Below are 11672 nucleotides of genomic sequence, written 5' to 3'. Positions count from 1 at the left end.
ACACACATACAAGCATAATCAAACCTTCACCAATCAAGAAACTAAGACCACCATCGTGTTCGTGGAGCTGAGAGGAGTTCAAAGGTGCCATTTTCAGGTAAGAATATAGATGTTTTCACGTCGTTTCAACGAGGTCCGATTATTGCACTGTTCATGCAAACCTAATCTAGCTTGTTTTAGGAGATTCTAAGCTTGTAGATGTGTTTGTGAGGTCCCAAGGAACCTCGGAGTAGTTCGTTGGGTGAATTTGGACGTCACGATCGTCCTGTGCAAAGTTGGCCGAGTTTTGACCTTGAAGACAGGTGAGATTCTTTAATTTTTAGGCCTTAAAACTAGTCTAACGTTGTTCTACTAGTCCTAGGCTTCATTTTGGTATAAAGAACGTGAAATTTGGTTGAAAAACGAAGGAGAAAACAAGGTTTGAAAAATTCCCAGTTTTCCGGCGCCGTCGCCGGCACCGGAGGTTCGCCGGAGAAGAAAGGGGAATATTCCGTTAAGTCTAACGGAATATTCCTAACGGCAGTGACAGAATCCGGTTAGATTTGACGGAATATTCCGTCAGTTAACGGAATATTCCTGACGGCGTCAACTGACGCCGTCAGTGTGCAGTGCACGTGGGCCGCGCGTGGGGGCGCGTAGGGCCGTGCCTTGGCCGGCGCGTGGGGCGCGTGCGTGGTCCAAAATTTTTTCTAAAAATATGGGCGTGATCCTGAGGTTGTGTAGGTCACGTTGGTATATTCAATTGTCCAATTTGAGCAATGTATGAGAAGTTATTACGAGAAGTTGCTTAGGTGCTTTTAAATTAATGTTTTCGTAACTTTGTCGCGTTTAGGTGATTCGTTCTCCGAGGACGAGCGTACACACTCGAGGCAGGGGGGCTACGACCCTTCTAATTACCAGTGAGTGGGCTTTTGTTTTCCGTATATACCTATATACATATTAATTCCCAGAAATTAAATAGAAAAGGTTATATGTTTTATGCCATGCATCATTTGAATATTGTTTACGCATCATCGCATGTATTAGTAGTGGCATACATATATATATAAATGTGTATTTGGTGCTGTGGATGCACAGGTAAGTGCCAGGTAAGCGGTATTCATGTGGTTATGCATTCCTGTTTATTATGCAATGGTAATTTGAGAGGTTTAGAGAGCTCATAATCTGCACCCCCGGTGTTAGTGCTCCCGCCCAGGGCCAGGGCACAGCCTTCACGTGTATGTTCACCAGCACCGCATGCTCGCCTTGGATCCAAGATAGGTGCAAGCCTGTCGTACAGACCACATTAGGTGGTTCCGACTTGTAGGTGACCCGCGATTATCGCACAGCTTCACGTGATCGTAGCACTAGAGCATACATATATATAATACACCCAGCCTGTCGTACAGACCACGTTAGGTGGTTCCGACTCGTGTGCAGATTCAGTTATTGAGTTGAGAGTGGAGCTCTAGATTCAGCCGTACAGGTCACGTTAGGTGACTCCCGGCTGCCTGATTATATGTTATTGATGTGAATTACGCTTGAGCATTTATATTTGATTATGATATTCTGTTGTGGCATATTCTCAAGCATGAATGGCATATTGTGAGCATGAATGGCATATGTGAAGCATGATTGACATATCTATACGTACGTATATATGTTCATTTTCTGGGAAGTATACAGGTTTTACGGCGAGGGGTTAGAATGTATTTTGCTAAAGAGTTTTCAAAGAACTTTGTTTTTGCCCACTCACGCTTTTGTTTTTGCGCCCCTCCAGGTTCTAGTGGTCTAGCGAGTTCGGTGGTTTATCCCAGAGGGCGTCCCGGCATTTCTGACAGATACTCACCATTGTAGGGTCACCTCCGGGTGTACATATGTCGTATCTTTCCTTTTTGACTGCTGTAGACTTGCTCTGAATTGTGTCTCACATACACTAGTACTTCGTATGTTATTAGGTTTTTAATTATTCGTACTTTTATATTACCTTCTTAATTAGCTTCCGCACGCGCACATGGTTACGTCACCTTCGCGTGACGGCCAGCACGCCCTGATCTCGGTCGGGGTGTGTCAACAGCCCACCGTAGCCCTTAGTGTGGCTACGCCATTGCATGCCACATGCTTATTTTAACATTTTATCTTATTTTATAGACGTTTAACACATTATTATCGCTGTCTTTGTTTAATTAGATACATACATACATACATACATACATCCATCCATACATACATACATACATAGCTCTTCCTCTTAAGAATTATATCATGAGATATTATGCTCATTACTCAACGTGGCTATCTAAACTAACTAACCTTCTTCTTCACAATCTGAAATCTCGAACTCTAAGTATATGTAATTGTCATTAAGCCATCAGATCATTGCCCTTTTTTATCTTAAATGAAAGAGACGTATACTTAAACCCACTATTGTATTAGGTCAATGAAGTTTTGGACATTATACTTGTATCGGAATAACAAGGACTTTTGGGACCTACTTATGATAGCATTAGATATCCAGTAATCCACTTGTTTCAATTATATATGTTACTTTTCCTTCTGAGGTTGCCGTGCTTGAATCAAATGATGGCTTTGCAAAGAATTCATATCCCTCAACATCCACATGCCATTAATTAAACTGTTGCTAGCTAGACATAGTTGGAACTATTCAACAAATTATTAGACGAATATTAAAAACAAATTAAAAAAACCAACTACTCTTTTCTTTTTTTTTGTTGGACTTTTTAACCAAAATGGTCTTTGAGATTTACATAACTCTTCACTTTGATCCCTGAAATCAATAGAATATATTGGTCTCTGAGTTTGTCCACCATCAACATTTTGGTCGGTTGGTGAAAAATCTCCATTAAATAACAATAAAATGACCAAAATACCCTTGATTTTTGTTAAATCATTTTGGCTCATTTTTTATTAAATTGAGGGTATATTTGTCATTTTGATCCTTATTTAACATAATTTTGCACATAAGGACTAAAATGATTGATGGTGAACAATTTCGGGGACCACTTCTATTGATTTCAAATCTCAGGGACCAAAGTGAAGTGTTATGCAAATTTTAGGGACCATTTTGGCTAAAAAACCTTTTTTTTTTTTTTTTTTTTTTTCCATATAAGATGACAAAATAATAATGGGAGTTTTAACGAAACACTCCCGGTATTGTTCATTTTTAACGAAAAACCAAATTTTTACCTTTTCCTAGTACTATTCACTACACCTTTATTTGAAATTTTTCATTAAAACTAAAGTTTTTTTTTAGATTTTTCGTTAGTTTTCCTAATAATAATTAGTACAGAAAAAAAAAAACCTGTATCATATTGAAACTTTCGATTATATATTTGTTTGGAAGAACCGTTTTTATATAAGATTTATAAGGACAGAAAATTAAAAGTCACGAGTTAAATGCATTCGCAAGTTATTACAGATAACAAATTACATGTATTTAGAATTGGAAAGTGCTGACACCTATTTCACTGGCAAGTATAACTAAAAATTTAATTTGACAAATTAAAATTTCAGTTATACTAACAAAGGAAGAAAAACAGTGGGATTTTAATAATAATTAAAATTTTGTTGTAAGTATAATTTACTGAACAATTATGAAGGTCAAAGAGAAAGGGGGTGCGCAGGCACATCAGGTCTTAAGTGATGAAGCAAGTACAATTGATGAAGTTGTCGACACAATGAGTGAATGCGAGTCTCAAATCAACAGAAGAATGCATAAAAGTAAAACTCACAAAACCTCGCTATGGTTTTGCTATGGTAAAACCCAAGGTGGGAGAAAAACTCATAGACTAAAGAGAAAAGTGAGACGTTGCATTAAGTCAAAACTAAACGTCTTCTGGACATAAGTAGAAAAAGCTCACAAGGGTATGACTAGCCCAGGATGGGTGCCTCGTCAAAACCTAGTTAGGTAGCAAAAACCTAGTGGGAAAAATGCTCTTAATCGCAGGGAAAAAGAGCACATTAAGATCAAGTGAGTACATTTATGGATACTCCCCCTGAGTTTGACATAACTTTCAAATGAGAACTACAAGCATTGCATATGAATAGTTAGGCATACCAATTCATTAGACAAGCTTCTGGAAGGTTGACTTCGGTAGTGACGTCGTGTAAAGGTCGGCAAGGTTGTCTGGGATTAGCTTACATGACTTCGATCTCCTGATGCTTTGCTGATGTAGACGTAGATGCGATATGTCTTTGCGTTGACTTCGTCGATGTATCATTTCTTAGTCGGGTTGATACATGCGACAAAGCCTTCATGGATCATCGTCAGGACTTAATGATGGCTGGAAACAACAAGTACTTTGAATATGCTTAACAAGAACTCCTAACCATGTCTTACATGTGGCGTAATGAAGTGAGGTGAGTCTTGGAATGATTCAAAGATTTCGCAACTAAGGTCATATTGTGCACCTCCAAGATATTGTGATATCCCTAACGGTAAAGAAAAAGACATAACCATTCGGGGATGTGCCTTGTGTAGGTTTGATAAGTAACCAGCGTCAACATAACAAACAAGGCAAGCATCATTCTGAAGATCATGGGGTCGGATCCACTCAGGATGTGTTGGGATTTGCCCAAATCCGTAATACCTTTAGGGTTGCGGAAAATGTCTTTAATATCGATTCAGTGGTTACGTGTTGTTGCAGTACTACATCTTTACCAATAAATCAACAGCAAATGAGATATCCTATCTTACACAATGAATTAAGTACAACAAAGCGCAAAGTTGAACTTAGATATGGAATTTCGGATTCCATAACCTCTTCAAAGGTCTCATTTGCATATAACGTATGGAAGATACTCAAAGGTAATACCTTCAGGGTGTTGTTCGGCTGATAGACCAAAGTACCATCAGAACAATGCTTCAACTTTAGATAAAGGCATAAACGAGTTTTCTCAAGATCCATTATTTCAATCAAAGATCGACAATTTCTACATTGAAAGGCCGAAATTTTCTACATCCAGAAAAGCCTTTGCACAAATCTTTGAAGCCTAATACACTGCCAAAGCTCTCTTCAAAGAACGTACAACCAAAGCCGAAGCTTTCTTTCAACCAAAGCTAAAGCACCCCCTTGAAGAATCAACAAGCACTTGTGCCGATTCCTTCAAGACTTTGTTGCAAGCTTAAAACTTATAACGACGTTCAAGTCAAGATCAAGTCGCCAAGACCCTTGAATCAACGAAATCTCACAACTACATTACTTTTGCCACAGCTTTGAGGTGAAGACCATCCAAGCGTTGTTTTCAAGCTCAAAACTTGAAGCAATCGTTTAATCGTTCATCCGAGATCAAGTTATCGCGATCTTTGGATCAACAACCTAATGCATCTACATCAAATTTGAAGAATGAATCAGAGGAAAATTGTAAATAGAGATTGTAACCTTACAAATTCATCAATACAAATCTACTTTGTACACATGTTCTCGTTTCATTCGATACAGAATTTTCGTGTTTATAAATTTGGCACACCCAGTGGGACATCTTTGCCTCTCATCTATGTCTTCAAATCCACAAGAAACACAAATGGCATCAAGGCAGGATCAAGTTGTTCCCACTACCAACACGAAGAACGAGATTATCTTCGCCGCAAGTGGTGGCGCTTTGGGCATCACAACTCGAAGCAAGGAAAAAACTTTCTCTGCCGTGCCTTCCACTCCTACATCACACTTGCCAAAGTAACAAGAGCACTTGAGGCACGAGCCCGTGATCACCTTGGCCTCACTAAGGGTGCCAAAGGAAGAACTGAGTCTTTGACTTCCGATGCCGACTCAAGCAGTAACTCGTATCCTGTAGCCATACAAGTCATGACTATTGGTGTGACTTCTATCAAGAAGCAGCTGGCACAAATGAACTAAGAAATTTCAAGGCTGACAAGGAAGCTGTCACAAATGAACTAAGAAATTTCAAGGCTGACAAAGACCATGGAGGAAAAGGAGTTGTAGATTGGTCCATTCGTCAACCGTCTGGAGGTGCAGCACGACGAGAAAGTTGACCCAAAGGTTGATCCACTAAAGAAAGAAACCGACGAAGAAGATGAGCCACTGGTGGAGAAAGCCAAAAAGAAACTGGAGATAGAGCAAGCTATTACGCTCATGGGATCTCTCTCTATTCAACAGCTGCAAGAGATGATCACAAGCACAATCAAGGCGTAGTATGAAGGAAGCTCTCATAACTCTGTGTTGTATTCAAAGCCTTACTCTAAGAAGATTGATGCCTTATGGATGCCAAAGGGTTATCAGCTGCCAAAATTCATGCAATTCGATGGAAAAGGCAATCCTAAACAATATATTGCCCATTTCATCGAAACTTGCAACAACGTTGGGATGGAAGAAGGCTACTTCGTCAAACAGTTCTTACACTTATTAAAAGGTAATGTCGTTGACTGGTACACTAACCTCGAGCTCGAGTCTATCAACAGCTAGGACCAGCTTGAAAAGGAATTCATCAACTGCTTCTACAGCACTCGCTGCACTGTAAGCATGTTAAAGCTGACAAGTACGAAGTGGTGGAAGAACGAACTTGTTGTTGATTACATCAATAGATGGCGTTCATTAAGTCTAGATTGCAAAGATTAGCTTTCCAAAACGTCCACCATTGAGATGTGCTTTCAAGGCATGCACTAGGGTTACATTACATCCTCCAAGGCATAAAACCGAGAACATTTGAGGAGCTAGAAACTCATTCCGACAACATGAAGCAGAGTATCGCCAATCATGGGAAGAAGAAGCCGATCATCAACTTCAAGAAGGATAAGGTGTTCGCCCCAAAGGCAGATAAGATTGGGAAAAAACTCATCAAGGAAGCTTTTACCGTCAATACTACCCCCATCAAGACCTTCTTTACACCCGTCAAGATCTTCTCCAAGAACAAAACTAAGGAGATGAAGAGAGGTGAGCCTTCTCGCACCTAAGATAGGTACAAAAACACCTTGAGGGAACTGGAGCAGAAGACGTACCCTTTTTCCTGACTTTGACATAGCCGCAATGTTAGACGACCTGTTGGAGAAAAAGGTAATCGAGTTACATGAATGTAAGCACCTCAAAGAGACAAATCGCGTTAACGATCCTAGGTATTGGAAAAACCATCGTATCGTTAGTTATCCTGTTAGCAAGTGCTTCGTCCTCAAAGAGCTCATCTTGAAGCTAGCACAACAAGGGCAAATCGAACTTGACCTTGAAGACATGGCCGTAACACATACTACTATGATTGCGTTTGGATCATTCAATCATGTGCCTTTCCAAGTAACGCTTAACCACTCCCGTCTATGCTTAAGCTACACGACACCTTTTGCACAACCAACACTGGGGGCAAGCTACCAAAATGCACCTATCGACGATGAAGAAGGGTGGACACTGGTAACCTACAAAAAGACAAGGAAGCTAAGACCGCAAGCCATACGGCCAAAGGTGGAACAAAGGAGAAAACACCGCCACCACAACAATAGGAAGCCCAAAAGGAGCATAAGAGCTGCAAGCCAACATACGTTAGGGAACCTATGGAGCAAGAGCCACATATTCTTGTCTTCTTGCATGAATACTTCTCGAATGATTTCTTCCAACAATGTATTACCGCTTCCTGTCACATGGTTGAAATAGAGATAGAAGACCTTCAAAAGGAAAAGCTATCACCGTCAAGGAAGAGAAGACCCTCATGCCCAAAGAAGGCCTGCTGACACACTCTAGCATCGAGGACGCACTACGATTGCCCAAGGAGATGCGAAGAGCACTAGTAGCGGTCTTGGCGAGTCCCAACAACCACGAAGTGTAAGAAAGCAAGGACAAATGCTTGAAGCTTCAGCCACATGAATATGCCACCTATGACATAATTAACTTCACTGACGAAGACTTGTTACTAAGGTCAAAGCCTCACAACTGTCCTCTTTTTATCTCTGGGTACGTGAGAGAGAACAAAATCAACCGCATGTTTGTGGATGGTGGGTCGACCATAAACATTATGCCAAAGTCAACAATGACCATAGTCGGCATCAATGTGGATGAACTATCCTGAAACCACCTCCTAATCTAAGGTTTTAACCAAGGAGGACAAATAGCGATGTGCATGATCCGAATAGAGATGATCATTGGCGAACTCAAATTAAGCACGCTATTCCACGTGATTGATACAAGAACTTCCTACAACATGCTCTTAGGAAGGCCTTGGATCCACAAGAAAGGAGTAGCGCTGTTCACCCTTCATCAATGGTTAAAGTCTTACCGAGGGAGTAAAGGTGATACAAGGCGACACCAAGCCTTTCACTGAAGCCGAATCACACTTCGCAGACGCCAAGTTCTACATGGATGAAGACTTGGTGCCAAAAGCTCTTCCCAAAGAAATCAAATCCACAAGCAAAGCCGCACCTAAAAAACAAAAGTGACAAGCTATGCCCAAGAAACGAGAAAGAAAAGATGTGCCATCTTCAAGCAAAAACGACGATGAGCCTGCTAAACCCACAACAATCAAAGGGAGTGTGACGCCCTCAAAAAGACCAAACACACTCGCCTTCCGATACATCTTCGTGTCGAGAAAAAAGAATGGGCAATCCTCATTCAAAACTAGAACAAGCAAAGTTGACACATAGCTACATAAGGACAATGTAAAGCTGCTCAAGATAAATGCAATTTTACCTCTGACACAGCTAGGCGATGCTAAAATTTCAAAACCATCGCAAGGTTTCGTAAAACCCCTGCCAAAGAGGGTGGAACCAAGCACTCTTCCAACTAAGAGGACTGAAGAATGTTTAAACCCAAACACCTACAAACTTATGTCAAAGGCTGGGTATGGTTTCTCCTCCTCTTCAAATCTTAGAAAGAAGAATGCAAACACCGTCAACGACAAAGAACGTGATCTCACTGAGACTCAAAAAAAGTTGAAGGAGCATTGTTACGGAGTTGACAACAACAAAGTTGGACTTGGCTTCACACGAAATACACCTGTGATGATTTCAAGCAAAGTGAAAAATGTTAGCGCTCAACACATCAGCGTGAGCGTTAAACAAAATCAAGAGGAGCCTAAATTCGCCCCTCAAACATCAGTCTTTGATAGGCTGAATCGTTCAAAACCCAAAATTTTGGCACTTGATCGCAGTGGTAGTAAAGACCGAACTTCCATCTTCAAGCGGCTTAACACGCCAACACCCCAAAGCTCTGTTTTTGAAAGGTTGTTAAAACCTAAGAAACAAAGCAACACGACTAGCTCTCCTCCATGATGGTCGACCATGGAAAGACTTGAAGAAACCAAGCAACTTTCTGGAAAGAGAAAGACAATGCCAAAAAAAGAAAGGCTCGACGGTCTAGCAACAAAGGATGATGTTCGAAGCTTGATTCTTTAAAGGATGAAGTGTCAAGCAACCTTGAATGTTGACACAAAAGGACAACTGAAGGTAAAGAGGCACACCATTATCCATAGTGGCCAATCTTCACGCCAACAAACCTAAAATGATGACACTGAAGAGGAGGTCCAAGATGTCTTCCACATCACGATTCGAGGAAGATCTCAAGAAGCTCAACTTAGGCACAAGCGAGGAACCGAAGCCTATCTTCGTAAGTGCACTCAAAGAAGATATTGATCCGAGCTCATCCCACAAATTGAGGTCGAGATTGACAAGTTGATCGAAGCATGCTTCAATCGAGAGGTGCAATACCCTAAATAGATCTCCAACATCATCATTGTCTTTAAGAAATCTGGACAAATATGTGTTTGCGTAGATTTTCGTGACCTTAATGATGTTTGCCCGAATGATGACTTCCCTTGCCAATCATCAAAATCATGGTGGACGCAACCATTGGCCACGAGACACTATCATTGATGGACGGCTCCTCTAGATACAATCAAATTCGCTTGGCTTCCGAAGACGAGGAACTAACAGCCTTCCGTACTCCAAAAAGTATCTACTGCTACAAGTTAATACCTTTTGGCTTGAAGAATGTTGGAGTTACATATCAACGCACAATGCAAAAGATCTTTAACAACATGCTACACAAAAACGTAGAATGTTACATGGACAACATAGTTGTCAAGACCAAAAAGAGATCCAATCACTTGAAGGATTTACAAATGGTGTTCATCAAACTATGACACTACGACCTCAAAATGAACTCGTTGAAGTGTGTATTTGGCGTCACTTCTAGGTAGTTTCTTGACTTCATTGTTAAGCACCATGGCATTGAAGTAGACCAATTAAAGATCTCCAAAGCATGCCTAAACCAAGGAACTTACATAAGTTGAAAAGTCTACAAGGGTGGCTAGCCTTCATCAGAAGCTTCATCTCTAACCTCGCTAGATGTTGTCAACCCTTTAGTCGACTCATGAAAAATGATGCTCCGTTCATATGGGATGATGCCTATCGCAATGTCTTTGAGGGCATAAAAATGTACCTGGTAAGCCTACTTGTGTTAGGAGATGCTGTGCTTGGAAAACCGTTCATCCTATACATTGTCGCATAAGAAGGTTCCATTAGAGCACTCTTGGCACAAGAAAATGAAGACCAAAAGGAAAGAGTACTCTACTACCTAAGTAGAACACTCACTGGTGCCGAGCTTAACTACTCACCGATTGAGAAGATGTACCTTACTCTAGTCTTTGCCATCCAAAAGCTAAGACACTACATGCATGCTTACACCATCCATTTGGTTGCTAAAGTCGACCCAGTTAAGTACGTTATGTCTAAACCCATTCTGATAGGGCGACTAGCTAAATGGGCATTGCTTCTCAATCAATACAAGATCATCTATGTCCCTATTAAAGTCGTTAAAGGACAAGCACTAGTAAACTTCCTTGCTGATCATCCAATCCCAGCTAATTGGAATATCTTAGACGACTTGCTTAACGAAAAGGTGTTATACATCGACATCTTCCCAACATGGACAATGTTCTTCGACGGATTCGCATGAGCGGACGGAGCGGGGGCAAAAGTAGTATTCATGTTACCACAAAGATAAGTACTTCCCTATTCTTTCTGACTAAGCGAGTTATGCTCCAACAACGTCGTTGAGTACTAATCACTGATTATTGGACTCTAAATTGTGATCGACATGGAAATCACAATGCTAGAAGTGTATGGCGACTCCAAGCTCATAATCAACCAACTCTTGACTAAATATGAAGTGAAGAACGATGATCTTGTCCCATACTTTCGGCTAGCAACTTAACTGCTACAAAAGTTCGAGGTCGTAACACTAGAACATGTGCCCAGAAAAGAAAATCAAATGGCGGACGTTCTCGCTAACTTAGCCTCAAGTATGGCGCTATGAGAAGGCGAAGCTATGGACGCGCCAGTTTGCCAAAGATGGGTGATCCTGCTAGTCACTGAAATGCTACTAGATGATACAAACGTTATCTTAGTACTTCTAATCAACATTGAAAAGTGGAGACAACCGCTGATTGACTACTTGGAGCATGAAAAGCTTCCAGACGATCCTAGACACCACTTTGAAGTTGACGAGCACCTTGCTTCTTCTACTACAAAGGAACACTCTACCAATGCTCTTTTGAAGGAATACTTCTGAGATGCCTAGGTAAGGAATAAGCCAATCAAGCTATGGAAGAAGCAAACTTAAGCGTATACAGAGTGCATTAGTCTGGACCAAAGCTACACTTCCAACTTAAAAGAATAGGTTACTACTGGCTAAGCATGATGAAGGATTGCTTAGAGTACGCCAAAAGGTGCCAAGCCT

The sequence above is a fragment of the Pyrus communis genome, chromosome 1 (assembly GCF_963583255.1).
Source record: "Pyrus communis chromosome 1, drPyrComm1.1, whole genome shotgun sequence".
Taxonomy (NCBI): domain Eukaryota; kingdom Viridiplantae; phylum Streptophyta; class Magnoliopsida; order Rosales; family Rosaceae; genus Pyrus; species Pyrus communis.
The sequence above is the reverse complement of the archived record's forward strand: the minus strand, read 5'-3'. Positions refer to the sequence as shown.